Genomic DNA, 25,895 nt, shown 5'->3' on the forward strand with positions numbered 1-25,895 from the left:
GATGGAGAAAGGGTGCTGTTGCTGGATATTTTGAGTGTGAGAATGAAGGAGTCTCCACTGGTGCAAATCTTCTCTTCACAGCAACCTACATGCAGATGACTCTGCAGCATGGGAGCCACTTGCCTTACCTTAACCAAATCATGTCATAAATATGCTTTCTACTTTCCCCCAAAGATTAAAAATATAACTACCCTATAACCAGCAATCACCCTACTGGGTATTTATCCAAAGAATACAAAAACATTAATTTGAAGGGATACATGCACCCCAATGTTTATAGCAGCATTATCAACAATAGCCAAACTATGGAAGCAGCCCAACTGTCCCTTGACAGATGAATGGATAAAAAAGACACACACACACACACACACACACACACACACACACACACAGGAATATTATTCAGCCATAAAAAGAATGAAATCTTGCCATTTGCAACAACATGGGTGGAGCTAGAGAATACAATGCTAAGTGATATAAGTCAGTCAGGGACAAATGCCATATGATCTCACACATATGTGGATTTTAAGAAACAAAGGAAATGAGCAAAGGAAAAAATGAGAGAGAGAAACCAAAAAACAGACTCTTAACTCTAGAGAACAAATTGATGGTTACCAGAGGGGAAGAGGGTGAGGAGAATGGGTGAGATGGGTGATGAGGATTAAGGAATACACTCATGATGAGAAAAATAAAATAATTTAAAAGATGCTTTCCTACTGTCCCTGAAACTGCATTAATACATATCCAACGATGTATATAAATTCAAAGTTTAGAAAACACCATCCCCATAACATTAGGTCCACCATCAAGCAGTGTGCCCGTACCTCACTCTCCACACAACTGCTGGGCAACCTTTTATCACTTCCTTTCATGGGCACACAAATTATCAGCAGGACCTGACACCTTAAATTTCCTTCAGTATAGGCAGCCCCATCTTACAGGTAAGGAAATGGACTCAGAAAGTTCAATTTGGCCATACTTACACAGCGGCTTTCCTTCTGAAGGCTGTTCCTGATTGTTCCTGTAAGTCACCATAGTCACTACTATAGTGACTTAAGCATCACTATAATTGAAGATTACTCACGTAAAAAAAGCTGGGCTGTGCAGAAATGTGACAAGGGATTATATCTTTGCTTGCCATATCCTGAGTCTGAAAAGATTCTTGATTCCATGAGCTCCAAGTTTTGCTCATTTGGCTCATTTTAAATGTATATGGCATAATAACACAGAAGGAAAACATCCTAAGAGCAGGACTTTTTGTCTATTTTTTTCACTGAGATGCCCCTAGAGCCTATAATAGTACTTGCCACACAGTAGGTCCTCAAAAAGATACCTGTTGAATGAATACTTATTGAGCACTGCTTTAAGCATTTTACATGGATGAATGTGTCCTCACAACTGCCTTTTAAGATAAATGCCAGTACCCTAATCTTATAGATTAAAAAACTGAGGCAGAGAGAATTAAAATAGTTTACCTGAGATTACATAGTTACTAAGCCTTGGAGGCAGGATTCAAACCCAAGCAGTCTAGATCCAGTGTCCACTTATAACTAGAGAGGAACCACAGATGAAAAATGTACAAGTTATCCACTTCCATGTAACCAAGCACTCCAAAAGTTAATGGCTTAAAACAATCATTTTATTTTGCTCACAGTTCTGTTGGCCAGGGATTCAGAAAGCGCTCAGCCAGGCAGTTGTCTCTGTTCATGTGGCCTTAGGTGGAATAACTGAGGCTAGAGGGATCTGCTTCCAAGATGGCTTCTTCTTTCCCACACCTGGCATCTTGGCAGGAATGACAGGAAAGTGGAGCACTGCTGGAGCTCCCTCTCTCCACATAGTTTCAAGCTGGTCCACATAAAAGTTAAAAATCCCAGAACAAGAGTTGAAGAGACAGGGAATGTAAACTCTTTTAGCCTGGGTCTGGAAGTTGGCACAGTGTCACTTCCACTATATGCTATTGGTCTAAGCAGACACAGAACCAATCCTTTCAAGGAGACCCTACCTCTCACTGGGAAATATGGTAATAATCTGTGGTCATTTCTAACCCACCAAAATGGAAGTCCAACCTAGTTTATAGATAGTGTCCACTAACTTCACACAGTTGTATTGACACCTCACAGCTCAGAATCATAATGCTACAAGAATACCCTCCAACAACAAAGCATCGAGGGCATCCACATATTAGAAAGCTATTTTGTGACAAGACTTCACATTTCAAAATCTAAAGAAGCATTTTCTGATCTTAACACAAATCTTTGCAACCAAACTTTAATTACTTTGATTGAGAGGAGGGGGTGTCTCTTCAGTCATTTTAATGTGTGTTTTATGTTTCCAGATGCTCTATCCTAGTTTTAGAAGGAAATGTTTCTCATTATCATAAAATTTACATGCTCATACATTTCATTGAAAGTCTTATTCTTTCTAGGTGATAATAAACAATTCAGTAATTTGGAGGAAAAACGTCACAGAAATAATTGTGTAAAGGTACTACAGAAGTCTCCAAAAGAGAGGCAGCACGGTTAAGCAGAAAGTACAAAATTCAGTTCTGCTCCTAAGAAGTCTGCTCAGACTCTGGGAACCTAAATAGAACTGTATATAAAATAAAAGACTTCTGTGGACAGAATTCTCCACTGTGGCACAAACCTCCTATCTTGCTTCTAGTCCTAATTTTGCCAATAACTCATTCTGTAAGTCTAAACAAAAGGTATTCACCTCTTTGGATTTGATGATAATGATGATAATACTATAAAGAGAGCTGGGTGGCCCCATATTTCCCAAACTTTCCTGCAGTTAGGATACAACCATGTAATTATTTCTGCCCAGCAGACTATGAGCAGAAGCAACAGTCCCACTTCCAGACCAAGGCAAAGGAGAAGCCAGGCCTATCTAAATTCAAAGCCAAAATTTTTAACTTCTTCCCACTATGATTGCCTTCATTTATTTATCTGGATAATTAGGAGCTTGTTTCAATTGATTTATAAGGCCCTATCAAGGTCTAAAATATTTTGTTGACTGTAATAGCTCTTCTGAACAAATTTGGAATTCTGAAATTGGTATTCAATGTGTCAGGGTTTACATTGACAATAGGTATAAGAGTAATTGGATTTATATTGATTAAAAAGAAATCACATATAATTTTTTTCAAAACACATCCATGTTCATTGAGCTTAGGATTTTTCTTTGCTGTTTGTTTGATTGTTTAATTGATGATTATTAAGCATTCAGGTGCTGCAGATTCCAAGGTTTGAATTGAAGGAATCAGATGCAAATGATTCAGATTTGTTTCATCTTTGATCAAATTCATTGTTCTTTATCGTACAGTTCCTACAGATTCAAACCTAAAATTCATGTGAATGACATTAGAATGCCCCCAACTCTTGGTTACTCTGAAAATACCTACATTCATCTTTTAGTATTTGTTATGTAACCAACTTGTTTGAATTTTAAATTGTGTAGTAAGCATGTGACTGTCTCTTGAAAAATTTTGAGTTTTGATCACTCTGTCTCAAAAGGAGAGAACTCCAGTATGGTTTGGAATTCAGAAACATTAGGCCATAAGTGAGGATAGGATGGAAAAAGTAGGATTAATTGAAGTTCTACACATGGAGTAGGTAACTCCACTCCCTCATGTTCAGAACATCCCATTCATTACCTGCAATGAAAACAACCATACAAAAAAAAGAAAGAAAGAAAGAAAGAAAGAAAGAAAGAAAGAAAGAAAGAAAGAAAGAAAAAGAAAGAAAGAAAGAAAACAACCATGCATATACACACATCACACATGCATGCACATGTGCATGCATGTGTGCATGCACAAACACACACAGCAGCAGCAGTAATAGCCATGAGGACTCTTCCTCTAAAAATACTGCATAAATAGAGAAAAACCAGGGCAGCTAGGATGAGTGTGGATATGGACAGCACTCCACATGCATGCATTAGGAGTTCCAAAGCAGGATGTCCAGATTCTTGCCTACTATTTCAAAAGAAAAACCTGACAGTTGACCATCCTGGCCATCCCAGCATCCCCACTCAGCCTTTCTGTAGCCTCATTCTTATATATGAATGAACAAGAACCATTCTGCCTACAACTTGCCAGAAAAAGATCAAGATAAATAAAAGAAATGTGATAACAGAGAAATCAGAGATGGTACCCCCTTCCCCCCACCAAAGAAAATCCCTGAACACTACCTTCCAAAACACTGGGAAAATATTTATATTCATAAAACAAGAATGGGATGTCATACAAAAGGAACATCCCAAGAACCATAAAAAGAGTAGAAGAAATCCCTCAGAACTCAGAACAAAATAACAAGTGGAGAAAATCTAGTAGGGAAGCATCTACTGGTATCTATGCTTACAAGTAAATAGGCAAACATTTTGAAAGATAACACACCTGAGTGAACTATTTGTCTCTGGAGAGAGGGACTGAATGATTCATCTTTTATGCTACACATTTCTGTACTATTGTTATAAGTATTTATTAATTTGAATTAAAAATATAACCCTTGCATTAACCTCACTCTCATCAATCAATTTATAAGAGACTATTGCCACACAGACCTCTTAACAAAGCATAGAATATGACAACCCCATAGAATAGACTCCTGTTTCTGTTTATCACATGGGCTTTCTGAGGATCCTGTTAGACTGAATTAATGTGTCAGAGTGGAGCTTCTCGAAATAGATTTTCCCTTTACACTTACTGTACCAGAATTCCCAAAGATGAGACCCTGGAGACTGCATTTTAACAAGTCTCTCAGGTGATTCTATGCACACCAAAGTTACTCAAACCACTGCATCAGAGCCCAGTTCTATCTGAGACAACAGCCAGTACTGCACCAGCAAGGCACTGCCCTTCTCAGGAAGACAGCAGCCTCCCTGGTTAGCATCTGCCAGAGCTTCAGACAGCAGTTCTGGTGCATAGATCAAATTAATGATTGCTTTGCAGTGTCACCAAATCTAGACTTGCAGACCTTGAACCCTAAAAGTATTGGGGAAATGAGAGATGCTCAAACATGCATCCAACTGGATTTTCCAGATGAAGAGTATAACAAAAACATAATTATGATGTTCTGAGACAGTTATAACTTGAGGTGACCCAAGGTCCTAACCTTGTGGCTAGATGGCTAAATCATGAACTTCCCTTCTCAAGATCAGCCCCATCACCTGACATTCTAACAGAAACAAAACAGGCTTCCACAGCCAACCTAGCCTGGAATCTAAGCTCTTTAGATGCTGAGCTTTTGTTTACTCCTGAATAAATTCAATAAAGTGCAGTAACCATTATAATAAATGTAGATGTCACTAATTACAACACTAGATTTTAAGTGCAACACTAGTGTCTCAAGTGGCCTGTAAAACTGAGTAAAATCACAGCCAATTCAAATTTAATTAAAACTATCAGTTTAATTTAGTTTGCTTTTACAATAAAAACTACACTAACCCATTAACTGCATTTCGAATCTCCCATTACGCAGAACAACCAGCAGCTTGAGGGCCTCTACTTTGGTGAATGGTGCAATGCATTCGTTTACCTTGTTATCCAGTGAAGTTTCAGTTGTTCTAGATCCAATAAACGACCAATTTTTGTCTTTGAAAATGAGGCTCTTAGATTCGTTCAGGTAATTCACCATGTGTTTAAAATGGGCTTTTGTCCAGCTTCTTGTGCTTTTGAAAATTCACCCCCAAGGCACCTTCTGAGGACTTGATCATGGTATCTGATCTTGAAGAGAACTTACAGTGGCCAAGAAGGGGTCCTTGGAAACCAAATGAAAGAATATGGGGAATCCAGGCAATCATGACCTGACCCTAGTCCTGTTTCTATGAGTTGAATAGCCTTGGAAAAACTTCCCTTTCCAGAGCCTCCATTTCCTCTTCCTGCAGGAGATCAGAGCAGAGTAGTGCTTTCAAAGATGCTACTTTCATGATCTTTGTCACATCCAGGTATTACCTGTTAACACCTGCAATTCATATATACTGAATACAATAGGTTTTCAAGGTACCATCTGCTTCAGCCTCAACCTGAACAGTAATATTTATGAACTCATGCAGTTTCATGTACCATTTATGCATTTTTTCAACAGAATTAAAGTAAATATATAGTAACTAAAATTATTTAAAATGTTGAGCTAACATCATCCTACATACCCCAGTGGATTATGCATCACATTTGGAGAATATTAGCCTCTCTGACCTCTGAGATCCCTTCCTGCTCCAGGGATTTGCAAGTCTATGAAAAAGAATTTTATCACTTGACTCAGGTGAGCAAATGAACATGCACAAAAATGAACTGCCTACAGGGCTTGTCTGCTTCAGAGCAAGCAGAGAGGGTAGTTTCTGGTAAGAGAGAAGAGCTGATCAGAAACAAAATTCAGAAGGTCATATATTTTATTTTAGGAGAGAAAAGCTTCTAGTAGCTTAGCAAATTTATGACAAACTGTACAATTCAGCCGAATATTGAGGAGAGAAAGATAAACCCTTAGGAAGGAAGAACTAAAGTATAAAGAAAAAGTAGGCCTGTAAAAGGCTTTGCAATCTTTTAAACACACAGAAGAGAGAAGCCTGGGGCTCAGAGGAGCCTGAGCACATCTGTTTGGGCCTAAATGGAGATCTCCCCAGGTACTCTCCACTCTGGGTCATCCTGGCTCAAGGATGCCTCTTATGGTGATGAAAGTATAATGAGAAAAACTGCATGCAAATGAGGTAAGGAATCACGGGAGAAGAATTTCCACACGTGACCTGGCTGAGTCTACTTCATGGGGAGATATGGGAAGGAAGAGAGGGAAATATGCTGCCAAGAATGAGGTCATTAAGAGAAGAATCTGAGATTTATGCAGAAAGGTTGACTTAAGGCTGTTTTATCAAGAATTCAGAGACCTGGCCTGTGGCTTCTCCTGGCAACACTGATTAAGTTAGTGTTGGGATTATCAGGTGCTACAGGTTCATTTTGAGCCACCTCATGGCTGCACGAGTAGAAAGGAAAATGCTCTCTGTCATGGTAACCTGTGTGGGGTGGTACAGAGCAAAGCAGAGCATCATCTAGCATGTGGCTGAGCTAGGACAGTCAACAATAACCTGTTGACTCTGAATATACAAATGACCTACAGCCAGACTATACATGACAAGAGAACTCCCACCCCCAGGTTCTGTGGTGGTCAGCCCAGGAAGCCAAACCACAGACTGCAGCTCCCAATCCAAGCACATAGGGCTTGGTCAATAACATCTAGCTTCCCTAAATTTTGTCTCATGATTGACTCAAGACCAACTAAAGAAAGCCAAATATGCTCCAGAAACTAATCACACAGGCTGCCCCACTTTTACTCCACATCCAGCTTCCCCATGAGAACAGCCTCCAATAAAGGCAGACTTGAACCTTCCCTTGTTTTCCCTATACTGCCTTCCTTCTCCTCTGCCTGCTTGGGAGCCTCTACCTAACACCAGTCTAGGTTTCTGCTTGTTTTCATTTGGATGGTCACTGTTTTATTTCTACTGCCATTTGAAACTGCCTAAAATTTGACGAAGGCCTACATCCATCTCAAAGTCCACTGGTTTAAGTAGGAGAGAGATTACTTGCCTTTGGTAATATATCCACACATAATTTTTAGATTGTCCTTTCACATACACTTGTGCATGTACACATACACTACTGGAATTGGCCTGAATCATTTATGTATTCACCTGAATTATTGATGTCCTCATTTCAAGTGTGTTAAAGGCTTCCACTCAAATTTACCCTGGTGTGTGTTAAGCCTATATTGGGGCAATTGCTTCAATTTATGTGACAGTCAGGGCAGAAACCAAGTGAAGGCAGGACCTTATCAAAAACATGTAAGGACTCTGCTGCTATTGCTCCCCAGAAACTTAATGATTCTGTTTATGCTGGACTCCACATACAAATGATTTTCTGAGACCAAGGATCAGTGAACTGTGACTGTGTATCTGTCCCACTACCTCTTTTGGAAATAAAGTTTTATTGGCACACAACCACACCTATTCATTTACTTATTATCTACGTATGCTTTTACCCTATAATGGCAGAGGTGAGTAGTTATAACAGAGATGATATGACCCATACCCATATCCATTCTTATCTGTCCTAATTTGTGCCTAGGAGCCCCCAGAGTCCCTTGCTTGCTAAGATCCGGATGGGTTTGATCAATGGGAAGTACCTGTAGGAAATCAGAGGGTGGAAGGAGAGAGAGGCCAGAGTATTTCTTCCTTGCTTTACCAAATATACAATGATATCTGTGTCTTCCCATGAACATGGTCCTTCCAGATGGCTTCCCCTCTACATTGCCAGTCCTCACCAGGTTCCAATAATGTTTTGTACATCCTAGGGTTGAAAGATCTTATTATGGCTAGTCACTAGGGACCTCACTCACCATCCGTTGTCCATTTTTGTAACCCTGTCCATATCTCAATCCTTTTGTCCCTCCATGATTCAAAAATCATCTGGGAGCAATCCTGCCCATATCTTGGTCAATAAAGCCCCACCATTGAGCCTTCTGAAACTCCATTTGAACCATGTATCATGCTAGGATCCTGACCATTAGAGCCTTTGTCTGTATATCAATAATTCACTTAATCAACTAGCCTAACCCACTCACTCAGGATGTAAGGTCAAAACACATTCACCCAACACATGCATGAACACAACAACATTATATCAGAGAAGAGGCATTTAAAAGCTGACATTTATATTCACAAAAATATCTTTTAATCAGCCTTGCTCACTCCAATTCTGGTAGTTTACTTTAAAGAGAAGCAGCTCTTTCTATGAGCAATCAGAGTTTATGTAAGGCCGTCCATCCATACGAGCAGATGAACATCATTATAAGCCTGCTCTCGAGATTGCAATGTTCCCAAATATTATTGCTACGCAGTCAACAGTTATAATGAGTCAGGAGCTCACTGCTCACCAATAAGTGGCACTGGCCTTTTTGTTCTCTTCTGAGTCAATCTCTTTATTGTTTCACTCCTTTGGTAGAGATTGTTTTAATATGTCCCATTTCTGAGCAAATTCTCTCAGCTCATCTTCAAAATTCTGAAATTCCACTTGGGTTCCCACTGGGCTGTGTTTGTTTATAAGGTCACGAAAGGTTTCTTTAAGCTAAATCAAGCTGGGTAGCATTGCTGTGCCTGAAGTTTTCTGTAAGCAATATCTGTAGCAAGACGAAATGGGTTTTAAATCATTTGTAAGAGATTGAGTTCCTTGTCCACGCTGACCCTAAGGACATTTGTTGCATTTTTTTTTTTAATGTTGAATGACATAATGGATGTAAAAGTTCTCTGTGAACCATAAAGACCTTTCTAATGTAGGGGATTATGATGATGATCTCAGAGTTTGGGAACATCCTGTCTCCTTGGGTTTATTTTATTCCCCATTTTTCAAGGGTCATCAGATTCTAAAGGAGACCAGAATTCTTTTCCTATATTTACTTTTATATTTGGGATAGAGTAGAACCAAATTGATAATATAATTATTCGCTTATTTATTTACAAAATATTTATTAGATACCTTCTATGTGTCAAGCATTGGCCAGGGTGCTACGGTAAAATGAAGTAAATAACACAGTTCCTGCCCTTCAGGACTTTAACATTTATTTGGTTCTCACTCTGTACCAGGCACAGTGCTAAATACTTCACTCACATTATCTCAATTGGTCTTTATAACTATACTAAGTTAATTACATTATCCACATCTTACAAATAACACATAATAACAAAAAAAAATGTCAATGATGAACATTTATTGACTACTTACTATGTGTCAGGTAGTGACCTAAATGCTCTACAAGCATCTCAGTTAAGCTTCAAAATCCTCCTCAAAGTATTATATTGTCCCTATTTCCCAACTAACAACTAATATTTATTGACCACTTAATATTAGCAAGTATGACCAAGTACTTAACATGAATTATCTCATTTAATTCTTTCAAGAACATCATGAAGGAGATACTATTACTCAGGTGCTTAAGGAACATGCCCAAGGTCATATGGTTGGAGTTGGTGGAGCTGACATTCTAACTCAGTTCTTCAGAAAGCCCATGACCTTAACCATGACACTAAATTGGCTCTCAAGAACATATTTTTCCCAGAATAACTGACTCTCAGGGGAAAACAAACAAAAAGATGTCAAGGTACACATCACAGCCAACAATGAAGGAGGATTGTTGAGAAATAAATCTGAAAACAGATGTTGTCTTTATTCATCTTATAGTCTTTTTTGTTACATGATAGCTCCCATCTTTCAAAAGAGACTTCAATTTATCTTAATTTACCCTAGGATTTGCACTGTTAGTAAATATGGCCTCTAAGAAATCACTAGCAGAGAAACACAAAGGGTTTAAAACCTGGTATTCTCCTTAAGTCACTGCTAGTATCAATGCTTTCTAGGTAAATCTTTATTCTGTAATATTTCAGATTAATTTGAGATTTCCTCCTGAGTATTCCTAGAGAGAGGTACAGGAAATATGGAATTTCTGTCAAGTATAATGATATTCTGAAAACTATTCCTCAAAACATACATACGTGTGTATATGTTGCCCCCCCTCAACCACACACACAGGAGTTTTTTTGGTAACATTTAGCAAAAACTCTTGCATCCAGCAAGAACTCAATACATGGCTGTAGAACAGAATGAAATGAAATACTATGTAACAGAGCAGAAAAATATAGAATAAAAAGTCATATGTTCAAATGGATGAAATAGCATAGGATATCTACTCATTAAATACGATAGCATTGACTAGAATGGAAGTGAAAGGAAGAAAGGGGAAGGGAAGAAAACTGATGCCTGACATCAGATTGTTTGGGTATATTATCACTTCCTTATATTTGCAGAGTCCAAAAGGAGGCCTCGACTCAATAACTGGTCCCTGTGAGCCACAGCAGCTCAGGCTGGGCTATAAATCAAAACAGGGCCACTCAACAGTGGAGGAGTCTCCCCTCCTCTGTAGACCCTAGGTTCAGAGCATCCAACACCAGGAATCTTCTTTTTATTTCCAGGTAGGAGAGGAGGTAGGAAATCCTAATTTGCATCTACTTCCCTTTTAACCTCTGCCTTCCTTGGAAGTGAATAGCTCCCATGTTCAGGGTCCTTGCTGATGCTGGGCATAAGACAGATCCAGAACAAAAATCACATATAAAGAATTTTGGCTTTGGGTAGTCTGTCTACAGCCTTCAGAAATCCTATATTGAAGAACCTAGATATTTGCTAAGAGGTTATGCAAATGTGTCTGGCTCTTAGTTGTCTAGTACCCTCAGAGAAGGCACAAGCACTTCCAAAGAGCATTATTCTAATAGCTCCCCTTGGTCAGCTTTGGTGCCAGAACTGTTATTCTCCCAAGAAGGGCTCTATCCTGCATCACCAGGGCATCCTTGGGGATCATGTCCTTAAACAGTAGGCTGTGATCCGGGATATCAAGAAGGAAGACTGGACCCAAGAAAGCTGATCTATTTAAAGGTGCTGGCGGGAATGAGGAAGTCTCTGGTGAATTAAGAGAGTCAAAGAGTCTCCACAACAGGACCACAGACCTCTCACCAGCTCCCCTCATATAGATGTGTATGTATTGGTTCTATTTCTCTGGAGAAGATTGACTAACACACCATTGCTTTGCCCTGTCCCCTATTAATGTATAATATATTAATGTTTCACCTATTAATTCATGCATGTGTATGCGTGTGCATATTCACATTTTTAGAAAGTTTGTATAAACATGGGAAAAATTCTGGAAAGATACACAATAGATACAGCAGTTTCCTCCACCTCCTTCCCATAGCCCCTCAGGGAGTAGGGGGAGTATGTACAGTCTAGTGGAGAAGTTTGTTTTGTTTTGCTTTTTTATAATAATCACTGAAATACACTAAGTGCTTGCTAAATGCTCAGAAACATGCTAGTGTGCTACATATACAATGTCAACTAACATGCATAACAACCCTGCAAAAATGCTCACTCTATTTTGTGGAGCTCAGACCAAGGCCTTAACAGGGTAAATAATGATTCCAAATATGTGAGACTTAAATGCAGCATAGACACAATTCAATCCCAGGTCTATCTGATCCAAAACTATGTTCTGTTCATGATGTACTTTCTCCACAAGCAGATGATTTTAATATAAATATACACATTATGTATAAACATATATAGACATATGTAGAAAACACATATACATGTGTGCATAAAATACATACATATATGTATATATAAATATATACATATCATAATTAAAACATACATATATAGATGTATATAGAGAAAACATTCTTTCAATGTACCTATATTACTCCTACATATTTTTTAAGAATAGATTTTAGTATTTACTCCAAAACAATATAAATAAGATCTCAGAAAGGGAAAAAGAAATAAATTCAGTGAGAAATAATCTTCTCTTTTACTGTTTGTGTATTTTCCCAAAGAGCAGAGCCTGAGACAAGGACTTGGGTACACGCTGTTTTTGGGGAGGTGACCCAGGGAAAGCCAAGATAAGGAAGTACACTGGGGTTACGGCTGCAGACAACATGGTTTGATTCTGCCAGGATCCCTGAGAAGCTGGGCCATACTCCACTGACTTCTGTCCCCCTTCATGGAAGGTGGTCCCCAGGGGTGTTACCTCTGGGCCGGGAGCAAAAGCTTGAGGTGGGACTCTGCACTTGACGTGTGTCTTACCCAAGGCTGACATACAGGCAGGCAAGGGGATGTGACACAGGATACCAAAGCAATCTGTTACCTGTACCATGTGAAGATTACCTTAAAGGGGGATATTTTTGGTTTGTTTAGATCATTTTTGTTGCTTAAGCAGTCTTTTTTCTAAGGAATAATATGGAAAGTAGCACAGACTATTCATCTGAGCCAACCTGGACCAGAAATATGTTGGCCTACAGTTCTGAATGGATATGGTTAGGAGAGATGGGGCTCCCAGCCAGCAGACAAAGATGCAGGGGGAAAGGCCATCCACCAGAGAGCTGGGTTTACTTGCAGAGAAGCCTTTCACACACTCATAGTGAACCTCACAAGCTCCCTTGCTCTGCGGTTATGCTCAGAGATAGGAACAACCAGCAGGGAGAGTTTCACGTCAAATTGCATCTGAACTTTCAACTATATTCCTCCTAACAGCTGCCTTGGGTAAGGATCCTGGCAAGTGCTTTTAGATTTTTATTCATGTGCAGACAGGAGAGGAGGTGAGGAAACAATTCAGAGATGAAGAACTCCAAATTATGAGAAGAATGCAAACTGTCAATAATCAAAATAATTCTTCTCTGCATAATCAACACCACATCGGCACAGCTGCTGACAAGGAAACAATAAACTCCGAGTAAAAGTAAAAAATCTCTTTTTTTCATGCTACCTTACAAGGAAAATCTTCACTGGAGCAAGGCTTTGTGAAAGTAGTTCCCAAAGCATGCAATCAACATTTTCTTGAAATTACAGCTGGCATCTTGCATCTAGCAAATGTCTTTCTCTTCCATGTTATTATTTATTTATACCTTGTAGAGATGCTTTAACACTCAATTGCTAAGCCATTTGATTGACAATTGATTGTGTACTGCCCAATGGCACACCTCATGTTGGAAGGTTGAGATTATGTATTTACATGTATGTCAATGTTGTATGTGATCTAGATTGTGTGACACTTGGCCAGTGCTACAGAGAAGTTACGCAGGAGTCTCAACCTTCCTACCCATTTCATGGTGTGGTATCAGTTGTTTTGTAGAAAGGGACAACCTCAGGTTTCATGAGTTAAACATCAGGGAATCCAGAGTCATTAGGATGTAAAGTGCTGGCCCTGGAGTCAGACAGCTTGGGTTTGAATTCATACTCTGCCATTTACTATCATGTGACTTTGAGACCATCACTTGACCTCTCAAGGCTTCAATGTATTCACCTGCAGGATGTGAATAAGAATATTCCATTGGATGTGTGTGGTGGGAATTAAATAAAATAATGCATGTGACATGTTCTGCACAACATATGGCTCATAGTGTGTGGTCAATGTTAGTTGTTACAACTACTCTGAGGTTGAGCAATTTTTCATCCTTCTATCTTGAATTTCCTTCCATAAAATAGTAATGGCCTACTCTCTCTTTGTTCATGGAAGGATTTCTAATTCCTAGGATATCCAATTTCTAATTTCCCTCTAGTTATTCACTGGGTATTCACCTGGTAATGAATTGCCAAAACAGCTGTTAAAATCTGGGTCCTTCAGGGCTTATGGGCAGAGACACAAGAGGAGAAGAGTGCCTTAGGGCAATGAATACGCATCTCCCATGTCAAAGAGTGAACTTGCATGGACTGATTTATTCCCTCTTTTCTGAACACATTCTTGGCATCTCCCTGACATATGATGCAGGTGACTTCAGTGTTATACGGAACAGTGCTGAAATTTAGAGATGATGGAGAGCCATTCCCCAAGAAAGAGGTTCTCTTAAACTCCTGCTGCCTTGGTCACTCTTACCCCTCATCTCCCCAAAACAGGTCAGAGTAATGCTTACAGACTGTAAAGTGCTCTCCTTTTTCAAAAATGTGTTATGGCATCCCACTGCCCTCAGAAAAGGCTGATTTCACAAATATGGACGAGCTTCCAGGGTATGCACTATTCTGTTAAGGCACACAGTGTGCAACGAAGCACAATCAGGCAAGAGTGAGCCCAGAAAATTAACTGAAAATCTCATCCCTGGTAAAATAATCCCACACATCCCTGAGAGGAGCAAGCCACTCAGAAAGTGAAAGAACGGGGGATCCCTGGGTGGCTCAGTGGCTCAGCGGTTCAGCACCTGCCTTCAGCCCAGGGCGTGATCCTGGAGACCTGGGATCGAGTCCCACGTCGGGCTCCCTGCATGGAGCCTGCTTCTCCCTCTGCCTGTGTCTCTACCTCTTTCTTTCTCTCTGTGTCTATCATGAATAAATAAATAAATAAAATATTTTAAAAAAAGAAAGAAAGTGAAAGAAGGGCTCCTGGGTGGCTCAGCGAGTCAAGTGTCTGCATTCATCTCAGGTCATAATCCCAGCATCCTGGGATCAAGCCGCAAGCAGAGAAACTGCTTCTCCCTCTCCAGCTCCCCCCGCTTGTGTGTGTGCGTGCGTGTTCTCTCTCTCTCTCTCTCTCTCTCTCTCTCTCTCTCTCTCTCTCACTCTGTCAAATAAATAAATAAAATCTTTAAAAAAAAAAGGAAAGTGGAAAAAAAGCCACATCACATCAAGTCATGACCCCTCCATTTCAGCCACATGCCCCAGTGGCATCACAGGGAATTGGTAAGAGAACTTGCTCTTTCTAACATCTTGCACATCGAGGGGACAGACAGTCCCCCAGTATCCTCTGGGCTATTTAAGATTCTAGGCTTTGAGGCATGTATCTCAGCTCCATGACCTTGGGCAAGCTCACTTATCTCTGTAAGACTTGGTTTCTCATCTATACGATATAGATACAAATAGCACCTACTTCATAGAGTTTAGTGAGATTTAAAGAAGACAACAGATATAATAGTACTTAACTCAGAGCATCAATAAAGATCAGTATTAATTCATATTAATATTACCATTTACTAATGATCATTCATAAATTTATCATATTCTTAAAAATGAATAAAAACTGTACTGCATACCCAGAACTAAGCACAGGGCCTCAAAACCACATAAAGAGGAATGAGGTGAGAGGTGGAAAAGGGGTAAAGAAGTTCAGGGATTGATACTTAAATACTTTATTCTCAGACAAGCACCCCAGTCTAAGTCACAACTTACTTGTTCTTATTGTATGTGTTATTCTAATAGGCTTAATTATCTGGCTTCCAGTTTCAGAACAAATTAGAGGCAGTAGAGAAGTGCTACCAGCAGGCAAATCATCTGAAGGCATGTTAAGATGCTCTATCCCTCCCTCAGCCTCTGCTTCTCATGGGTCTTTGCCTCCATTCCCTTCAACAATCCTCATATAATATGATTTCAGTTCTCTTTGTCACCTTAGCTGTCCTTTAAACCTACTCCATTTTTTCTATCTCCTTGAATCAAAATTAAATGCAATGTTGCATGTGTGGCTCAACCAAAAATTATTGGAGTCTAGGTTTTATGAGGAGGTCACAAATGCAAACATTTTCAGAGGTGGTGAGATACAGTAAATGACTGAAGAAAGGGGGAATAAGATAAGAAATGGTGTCTCTTCTGTGAGCCAATGAACAGAGAATGCCTTATCAAGGGCATTCCTGCATCCATCGTAAGAATAGCCAATAGTCTGACCCAGGGAATTTGTGTAAGCCAACTGGAATGTGGTATTTGGGCCCAATAAGACTTGAGGAAAGAGAAGATAATTTGCAGGACAGGTGTCTCCATTCCTCTTTCAGACACAAACAAGGACACATGAGCCATCTCGCTCCTGGATGCCATGTACCTTACAATCATGAGAGCAGAAGCCCACAAGAAAAAAGTCAGGAGGGAAAGATAGAAAGAATCTGTATCCCTGATGAAGGCATAAACTGCTAAATGACCAAACCTAGGGCACACACTCTATGTCTTGACTTAAGAGAATAAATGTTCTTACTGATTAAGGTGGTGTGAGTTGAGGTTTCTAAATTTGCCCTTAATAGTGTCCTAGAAAATACAGAATTAATATTTTAACTTTTAAGTACTATGATTACCCCATAGGATTGGGAGCTCCTGGGCCGGGAACAATATAGAACTCTTTTTTTTTTTTTTTTTTTTTTTAGAACTCTTGAACACTTGAAAAGTGAGATGTGCTCTAAGTACAAAATTAGAAAGACTTAGTAAAAATATATATATAAACTGATTAATATACTTTTTATATTGTTTACATCTTGAAAAAATATTACTTTGAGTAGGTTGGGTTGAATATTTTCAATCATAAAGTTAATGTTATGTGTTTCTTTTTACTTTTTTAAAACGTGGCTACCAGAAAATTTGAAATTATGTATGTATTCATGTTGTGTTTCCATCACACAGCACTGATCCAGTTGTTGCACTGTTTTCAGTCAGCCTAAAGGTATCAGGTCATATAATACTATTTACTCATATTTCACTTACTGTCAGCAAAAATGTCTGAACTTCTCCTATCCTTCCTTGTGTTAAGTCATTTTTCTCCATTCTTTCCTCTGTACAGTTACTTTCTCAGCCCAAGTGAAGAACTTACATTGATCCTAGTTCTAGCTTATCTAAAGTGCATTGCCATAGTCCAGTGATTCACCAGAGGGCATGCTGGAAATCTGTGGGGGACTGTTTGGGTTGTCACACAATGGGGAGGGACCCTACTGTTACACAGTGGGCAGGAGCTTGCATGTCTCCTAGCGGATGAAACAATTGTCTCATTTTCCCCATGCTATGATGAAAAATGTGTTTACATATAACTGGCCAGAATAAAACTGCATTTTAGTTACAAATATGGGAGTGGTTTGCATGGTGTTAATTTAAATAAATTTTCTAGGAAAGCAACTACTGTGTAAATCAAGACAGAGGTATACTTTGTTTCATTCAGAACTTTAGAAGTTATTCACCACTTTAGAAAATCACATCATCTAACAATGTCATTAATGGTGTCTGAGTACTAGCATGGCTCAACCGCATGGGTTCACATCTGAGCTGCTCCAGTAAGACAATTCTATGCATATGTATTAATGTACTTATTTCACCCTTATTTCAAAATGTCCTGTACCAAAAAAAAGAAAAAAACCATCAATACTATTCAGTTGAAAATTGTCTTACTCCTCTGAAATCCAAACTAATTCATGAGATCAGAGGCAAATGTCTAAGTACAGTCAGTTCTGACATAACACAATATATGCATTCCTAAAAAGTCAGCTCACTCCACAAAATCACAGGGCCTATGGGGAAGATGGAACAAGGGAGGAAATACTCAGTAATTTTGATAGTGACATAAAGAAAGAATGTAATAAAAGTGGTTGCATATTAAATGGTTTTATACATGTTAAATGGTTAAGAAATATGCACGTACTACCTAAAACATGACACTTGTTTGGGCAATGGAAAGGCTGTGGCTTGTGGTTATTGTGAGATGAGGGAAGAAGGGTTGTCTGAGTCAGAGGGAAAGATGTTCACCAGCTGTGGATGGGTGTAGTTCACCACACAGGTGAACTGAGGCAGCTGATGTTTGCACTGTGCCCATATGGAAGTTCTGTGTTTTCTAGAAGCATGTTTAGATATCTTTTTTCCTAATCTCCCCACCAGCATGGATATTTATATACTGTATATCTGTCTGTATATTGTATGTATATCTGTGTTTTATGTATATATAAAATAATATTTTTGTTCCCCCAAAATGAATCTTTGCCCCATTGGGGACAATATTGCCCTCTTGAAAATGCATGTAATCAAGGTATACAGAGAAGATGATGGGAGCACAGAGAAGGGGGTGACTCACTGCCTAGGACAGACAGTCATGGAGTGTAGAAGAGGAAATGACATTTGAACCAGGTTTTGTAGAATGAGTAAGACTTGCCATCTGGGAAAAGGGAGGGAAGTGGTTCTAGAAGGAACAGCTCCCAGGCATGTTTCCTAAATGTTTGCATAGCATGGTGTGCTCTGAGATCTGCACATCCACAGAAAGAGTGGGGAATTTAAAAATACAAATTTTAGTACAATTTTAGATATAAACTGACTCTTATGAGGTATCAAATCCTAGAAACCTTTTGGGGGCAAGAGTGTATAAGGAACAGAAACTGGGAAGAACATTGAGTTATTAAAGGTAGATATTAGGTTCCTTTAATTTCAGCCTATGTCTCAGATGGAAAGACTCCTGAGTAATAAATAATAGAGCACACTTTGGGCATAGTTCATTCACCACACTCCCAGATACATTTCGAATACCATTCAAAGCAAGTCGTGAAAGCTCTGATTAATATACAACACAGAGCTCTCTCTACATGCTCTCAAGGGTAAAAATACTGCTGAAAAGCCAGTTCTTTTAAAAGCTGAGCATCTAACACCACCTTGTGAATGATAATAAATGGCAAGCAAAGCCAGAGGTAGACTGGCCCTCTGTCTGGGTCTGCAAGTTTTACATGCACAGAACTACAGACCTGTTCTTTGGCCAGCAGAGCAGGATCTTCTTCCAGTTAGATAAGATTTCCCCTGAGACTCCTGGTATTTCCCAGTCCCAACTTGGTCAAAAATAACAACCCCGACTCCCATGGGTTGTTTCCTTTTCTTTTTTTTTCTTCACATTCCCCATTCAAGCTCCACTAGGAACATGCATCTATTTGCTATTAAAATAATAGGACAGTCATTTTCCTTAACGACTCTTACGTACTCTTACTCTTACTCTTACGTCCTGTTAAAGGGACGATAACCAAGGTAATAAAATACGTAAGAGTCGTTCTCTTAAGGCCAGAGAAGTTTAAGATTTTTTCCATAACATCAAATCCCTCCCTGGCCTCATGGAGCTTATGATCCACTCAAAGACAGGAACTGAGCACAAAACCACACAACTAATTTCAAATGTGATGGCAACAAAGGAGGATTAAATAGGATTAGACACACGAGACAAACGTTAACGTAGAGCCCATAACTTCATGAGCAAATCAGGATACTTAATGCTGTGCAGAGCACCATGACATAAATTTGTGTTATGGGTGAGGAAAAAGAAAGAGCATGGCATCCTCATGAAAGAAATATGAACACATTTGCCCTCTCTAATTATTGTAATTAGAACTCCAGCCATTTGAATGAGTACTATCCAGCAGCAGATTTACTTCTTACTGGTCATCATGGACCCAAAGAGAATTATGTAGGGACATTACAGCATCATTTGTAGAAGAAAAAGTAATAATCTAAGTACCTATCAAAAGGAGATGAGTTACATGCATGGAGCACTCTACGCAGTATTCAAAAGAATGAATGAAGGCTACATAATAGCAATGTGAAACTACATCCAGAAAATATTAGCTAAAAAAAAATTTAAAAAGTGAAATGTAGAACAACATGTAGAGTGTGTTTCCCTTTGTGTGAAATTTAAGGAGAGACACCCCAGTTGAAGTAAACTTTCACATACACAAACTATCTCCGGAAGAATACACAAAACATGATGACAGTAATCACCTCTGGAGGGGAACTGGGTGTACAAAGGTCAGGAGTGCTAAAAAGATGTTGTTCATTACATCTACTTTACTATAATTGGAAATTTGCCACAGCTGCTTAGAGAAAAGTATATATGGAGAAAGGTAGTGCCAACCAACAATAGAAACTATTCATTTTATAATCTGCCCTTCATCTCATGTTAGCTTAACAGAATTCTCTAACATTTAGAAATAAGGTCAGAGGAATTAGATGAGTAAAGACCAAGGTTCAAATGCGACTGGGGGGAAAGTAGAAAAAAGAGGCAAAATTTCACAAGAGCCACCAAGATACATGAGCCATTGATCACAAAAGCTAAAGAATGCACCTGGGCTGGGAAACATGATTTTAGGTGATAAATAGACACTAGTGGAGAAAATTGATTCACATAATGAGAAAATTATTCCCTTTTCCAATCTTTTTTTATTGCTCAGATATAATCAAAGAGGAAGTCTCAGTTTGGCACAAGTATGTCTTTATGACCTCTGGACACTTTCCTGGAGTTAAAATTTGATAACGTAAGTTTTGATTTGACTGGATTTCTTTTCACTCATATCCTTCTTAGAGAAAGTGACTGGTTTTCCATTTATGGCTTTGAAACAAAGCCCCCTTCTGAAATAAGCATATTTAATTCTGATGCTTTAAAATGAGCCATTTTAAATGAAAATATTAAGTAACACAAGAGGTGCAGGGAGATGGCAAATTTTGTGAATGTGATGCGTGAATGACAGAAGTTTAGTAAGCAGCACCTTGAGAGAAAATCCACTTCTGTCTATGGCAGAGAAGCTGCACAGTTGTGCGATTGTGGCTGTTGCTGATTTTTACTTCTATCCCATGGAGCAAGCACTGAATAAAAATGCGGAGGACTGCTCAGGAAGCTGTAGTCCTGCTCTCATTGCCGAGGGTACTTAACAAGAATATCATTAGTTTCCGAGAAAACCGATTCCTTGGGTGAATACCGAGAACCAAAAACACAGGCACAAACTCTGAAGGCCTAATTAAAAGTGTGATTCGTGCCCCAGTGGGTAACGCAAGCCCTTTTGTGAGCATCCCAGGAGAGAGGAAACACCTCAACTGAAGTCACGTTTTCCTTCTTTCTCCCTCTCCAGTTCTACCACTTTTTCATTAGCTAATCCCAATTAGAATGCTTTCTTACTAAAGCCATAAATCTCTGCCATTCCCAATAAGCATAAGTTATATGGTAAACAACGGTATTCTGTGTCTCTCCAGAAAAATAAACCGCACTTTCTTTTTTTTTTTTTTTTTTTTTTTTTTGGCAGTTCATGAGACTGAGCTGTTAAGTCAACATTCATGCTTTTTGATTTGGGACTTTTCATCTATCACTCGTCTATAAAAATAACACTTCTTTCTGGAAGAAAGCTACTACCAATGCACTTCTCTAAAATTCATCATAATAAAAGTATACTTTTTCTTCCTATTGCTGAGTGATCCCAGGTAGTGGGAAAAGCTTGATCATTGTCTTAAAATCTACCTCTGCCATTTCCTGGCTAAATGGCCCAGGACTCTCATGCTGGCTCAAACCCAGGCCTGGGTCATCAACTGAGGAGACTGGCCTCATAGAATTTTGTCCCAAAATAAATGAAGAAACTTAATAGACAGTGTTTAGCACAATGCCTGGCACAGAGTATGTGCTCATTAATATTAGTCGTTCCTACTGTATAAACAAAAGTGGTGATTTTGTTGTTGTTCCTTCTGTGGTCAGCAATTGCTTAACCCAACATTTTCTATGTTAAACTAATTAACAGAAACATACCTTATCCGTGATTGATTTTCAAACTCATTTATTACTCGTTTCTCTATGGTTTAATTTAATTAAATTGAGCAGCATATCAAATATTGATTTTAATAAAATCTTGATTAAGACTCGAGCAATTATCAAACACAGTTTTCATACCATTCCTGCATTTCAATGGAACCAACCTGAAAACTAATTTGCTTTTAAAATAAAGAAGTGATTTCATACACATACACACACACACACACACCCCTCAGGCCATTTTCAGAAACAAAGGAAAAAATGGTTTCCCAATCTTTTCATTAGCAAAGATAAGCAGCATATCTGACTTGGGCTCTAAAAAGCTTAATACAGCTGGTCATCTCATGTCTGATCAGTAGTGGAAGGGAAAAAACAAACCAGAATCAATTCCTTTAATAAACATTAATTTAGCAACTACTATGTACAAGCCACTGTCCTACCCTGTCCAACAGAAGTAGAGATAGCCAAATGCTAATCACATAGCCAGTTTTAATGTGTGGAAAAATCCATCCACACATGCAAGTCTTCAATTTTACTGAATAATAACCAGAGAAGTACATGTATTTCAATTCTTAAAATTACTCTGCTGTGTAATTTATGTGTACAGAGTCATTCTTAAGAGAATATAATGTAAATTGTAAATATGATGGTATAAATTATCAATAGTATCACATTAGCAATTAACCATAAGTATAAGACATTTAATAAGTTAAATATTTGGTTTGATAGTTAAGTGCTAAAAAAATGTCTGGCCAATAGCTATCACAGCAGCACCACCTAGAGGATTCTGAAAAGTAGCACAGGGTCATTCCCCCCACTTGCTATTCTTCCTATTTAGGCAAAAAGAAAGGCAGCTACTAACTTGTACCATCTTATCTCATTTAAAGCATTTCAATTTTATCCATATTATTTAGCATCTTCTTAAGTCTTGGAATTTTTATGGAATAGCTAATTGAAATTGGATATTCTTAAAATTACGATGCAATCGGGCAAAGGACCCCAGCTGTCCTCCTGGGGAGGCAGTACTGGGCATGTGCTGGACCATCACGGCCAGTGCCACTGTGACGTGAGTCACAGCTCTCCCCTCCCTCCAACATACACACCTCCTCATTCTATCTTGATCCCAGACACATCTTCACCGAAGACTGGACATTTGGCAACATTTCAAAATCATATTCCTGAGCTATTGGCCTGTGTTTAGTTAGAGGAGTTGAGAAAAACTTAACTATTGTTAAAATTGTTTACACCAGCACATCCACTTACTAATTCCCTTCCATTGGCCAAAGCTGAATCAATGTCCTGGGGCGGACTGACAGAAAAATAACAAAACATCTACTTGAATGAGAAATATACATATATATATATACATATACAAATATATACATATGTATATTTCTCCTACTTGTTTCTATAATTTTTCTGAACCAGGGAGCTGCTTTGGAATCCTGTTAAAAGGACGATAACCAAGGTAATAAAATACGTCTGTTCTTCATAGGAACTAGCACTCTCCTTACATTATTTGGTTTCAGAACCTCAGCCAACTTTGCAGACCCTCAGCTGTCTGAGACCTCACAGGAGAAGGGTGAAAACGTACGAGCCAAGCGAGGACCAGGGCCCGGGCGGCACAGAAGGAGTGCTCACCTTCATTTCCACTGGAGGGCACTGTCCACCTCACTGAGAGGGGACTGATTCTCAGTCTGCCAGGCAAGCGTTAGACAGAAAACTGAGCTAACCTACACTCTGAAGTCTGGGTTCTGAAATGCGCACACTAGTAAAGGGGCAGAGGGGGCAGTGGCTCATTCATGGTGATTTTCTAAATTTCAGGTACATGCACTTGGGCCCAATTTACCAAAGGAATATGAGGTTTTGCCTAGAGGAATCTTTTCCCCATTCTGTAGCTAAAACCATCATGAAAAGTCATACCAAGCTGCAGTAATTTTAGTTCTTTCAAATGTCATTTTCTTGCACTTGCTTTTCCCTCTATTCTATCTCCACAGCTATTCACGTCACAAGTGTCCAGTTCTCCTTTATGACTAACTCCAGGAACCCTTCCATGACTCCCTTACGTTGGGTCAAGATGATCTCCTAGGTGCCTCAACTGCAATCTATGCTTCTCCCATGAGGAAGCTTGATGCAATTACTTGTTTAAGAACTATGTCCCTAAAAAAATAAATAAATAAATAAATTTTAAAAACAGACCTATGTCCCTGATTAGGCCATAGGTGCCATTAAAGCTGGGGATATCTCTATCTTATTCACAGCTATATTCCTTGCATCCCCATGGTTTTGGCTCAAACTCTCCATCAATATTGTTAAAGGAATGACTGCCCTATATAAGTCTGATTTATGTTGGGGCGGACTATGATGTTCCATACACAACCTTCATTTCTTTGCCTTCCAAATAAGCACCTCAATACCCACCGTTTTGCTTCCTCACTTACCTTGTTTTCTTGATCCCTACAGTGGTGAGAAGAAAGGCCCAAGATTCCACAAGGCAAGCTGCTTCTTGCTATCAAGGATTATGGAAATTCTGCTTGGCCATCTATTCACCATCTCCAGAACTTATTCTAGGATCCATAGACAACCCGTCTCAATTCCTGAGTCAGCTGCAAGAGAAAGCAGTCAACCAAAATATTTACAGTAGGGATCTTTCTGAGGTGTCTGGTGAGCTATTATGAAGCAGGAGTCAACTGGGAGGGAGATGAGACCCCCTCCTCTTTCCAAGCTGGTAACAAAGTCCTATTCTCTACTGTATGCGTAGATATAATAGCACAGAAGGAAAACAAGGAAGTTCAACTTTGTTTCTGGCTCAGCTCCTTAACTGTGGCCATGGAAGGACTATGGTATTTTAGAACTAGAAGAGCATAGAGCCATCTAGGCAACCTAAAGAGTACATAGTATGCACCCCAAATACAGAGTCAGAGCTATCCTGGGAAGTTCCACACTAGTATGAAATAAGATTTACCACTCTGGATCCATATTCAGTCAGTTGACTTTTTTGCCTCAGAGACTACTCAGGAAATAAACCTGTCAAGCTCAAGGAGTCACTGTGAGGGCAACTGAGACAGGCTGAGACATGGTATATCAAAGTGTATGGAAAACTATGCCCAGGCAACAAAAAGTGAGAGATTATTAATGTTAATAGAAAGACCACAGACTGCCCCATCATCCCATAGCCATTATCCTCAGTTTTTAAAGGTCTGCAGAGAGTATTTCACTGCTAACATCCTGACTTAGGTTTAACTGGAAAATAAAACTTATAGCTAAATTAGCTTAACATATATGAAATGATAATCAGTACACCCTGAGAGTAAGGACCATGTAGAGATCATTTAAGGTACAATAAAGGGGAAGTGTTATATACAGTTGTGTTGTTTTACTTCCATGCTTATAATTGTGTAGATAGTAATACACATGCTGAGTACCAGAAGTAAACATTTTTCAGCCAATTCCCTTATTCTTAGTCATTCAAAAGAAAAGTTTTTTAAATTACTAGAAACTAGCAAAACACAGGATGAGAATTTTCCAAAACTGACAAAAGTTACCAAGCCACAGTTTTAAGAGGCAAAATGAACCCCTAGCGAGATAAATACCATCACACAAAATGAAACTTCAGTGTATGAGTGATCCAGTTTCTCAACATCCTCCCTGACATTTGATGTTGTCTCTATTTTGTATTTTAGCCATTCTGATATATGTGTAGTGCTATCTCATTGTGGTTTCAGTTTCCATTTACCTCAGGGCTAATGATGCTGAACAGCTTTATATGTGCTTAGCTGTCATCTATATACCCTCCTCACTGAAATGTCTTTTGCCCATTTTCTAACTGGATCATCAGCTTTTTTACTGTTTAGTTTGAGAGTTCATTCATTATTTTAGACACCAATCTTCATCAGAGATACGGTGTGCAAACATTTGCTCCCAGTCTGTAGCTGGTCTTTCATTCTCTTAATAGGGTCTTCTCAGTTACTGATTTTATATATTACACTTGCGGTGTTAAGTCCACAAGCTCTTTGCCTAACTCTGAAGCAAAAAGATTTTTTTCTTAAA

General features: G+C 39.0%; 1 long non-coding RNA gene across 12 annotated transcripts in view; it reads right to left on the reverse strand.

Annotated features, from left to right (window-relative positions):
- LOC140629701 (uncharacterized) overlaps positions 1 to 25,895 on the reverse strand; it is an 802,104-nt gene that overhangs the window by 769,192 nt on the left and 7,017 nt on the right. For all 12 annotated transcript variants that reach the window (XR_012027527.1, XR_012027528.1, XR_012027546.1 and 9 more), the window contains exon 2: positions 24,287 to 24,451. This is a non-coding gene — a long non-coding RNA (uncharacterized lncRNA). The remainder of the gene's footprint in view (positions 1 to 24,286; positions 24,452 to 25,895) is intronic.

This window comes from Canis lupus, chromosome 3 (assembly GCF_048164855.1).
Source record: "Canis lupus baileyi chromosome 3, mCanLup2.hap1, whole genome shotgun sequence".
NCBI lineage: Eukaryota > Metazoa > Chordata > Mammalia > Carnivora > Canidae > Canis > Canis lupus.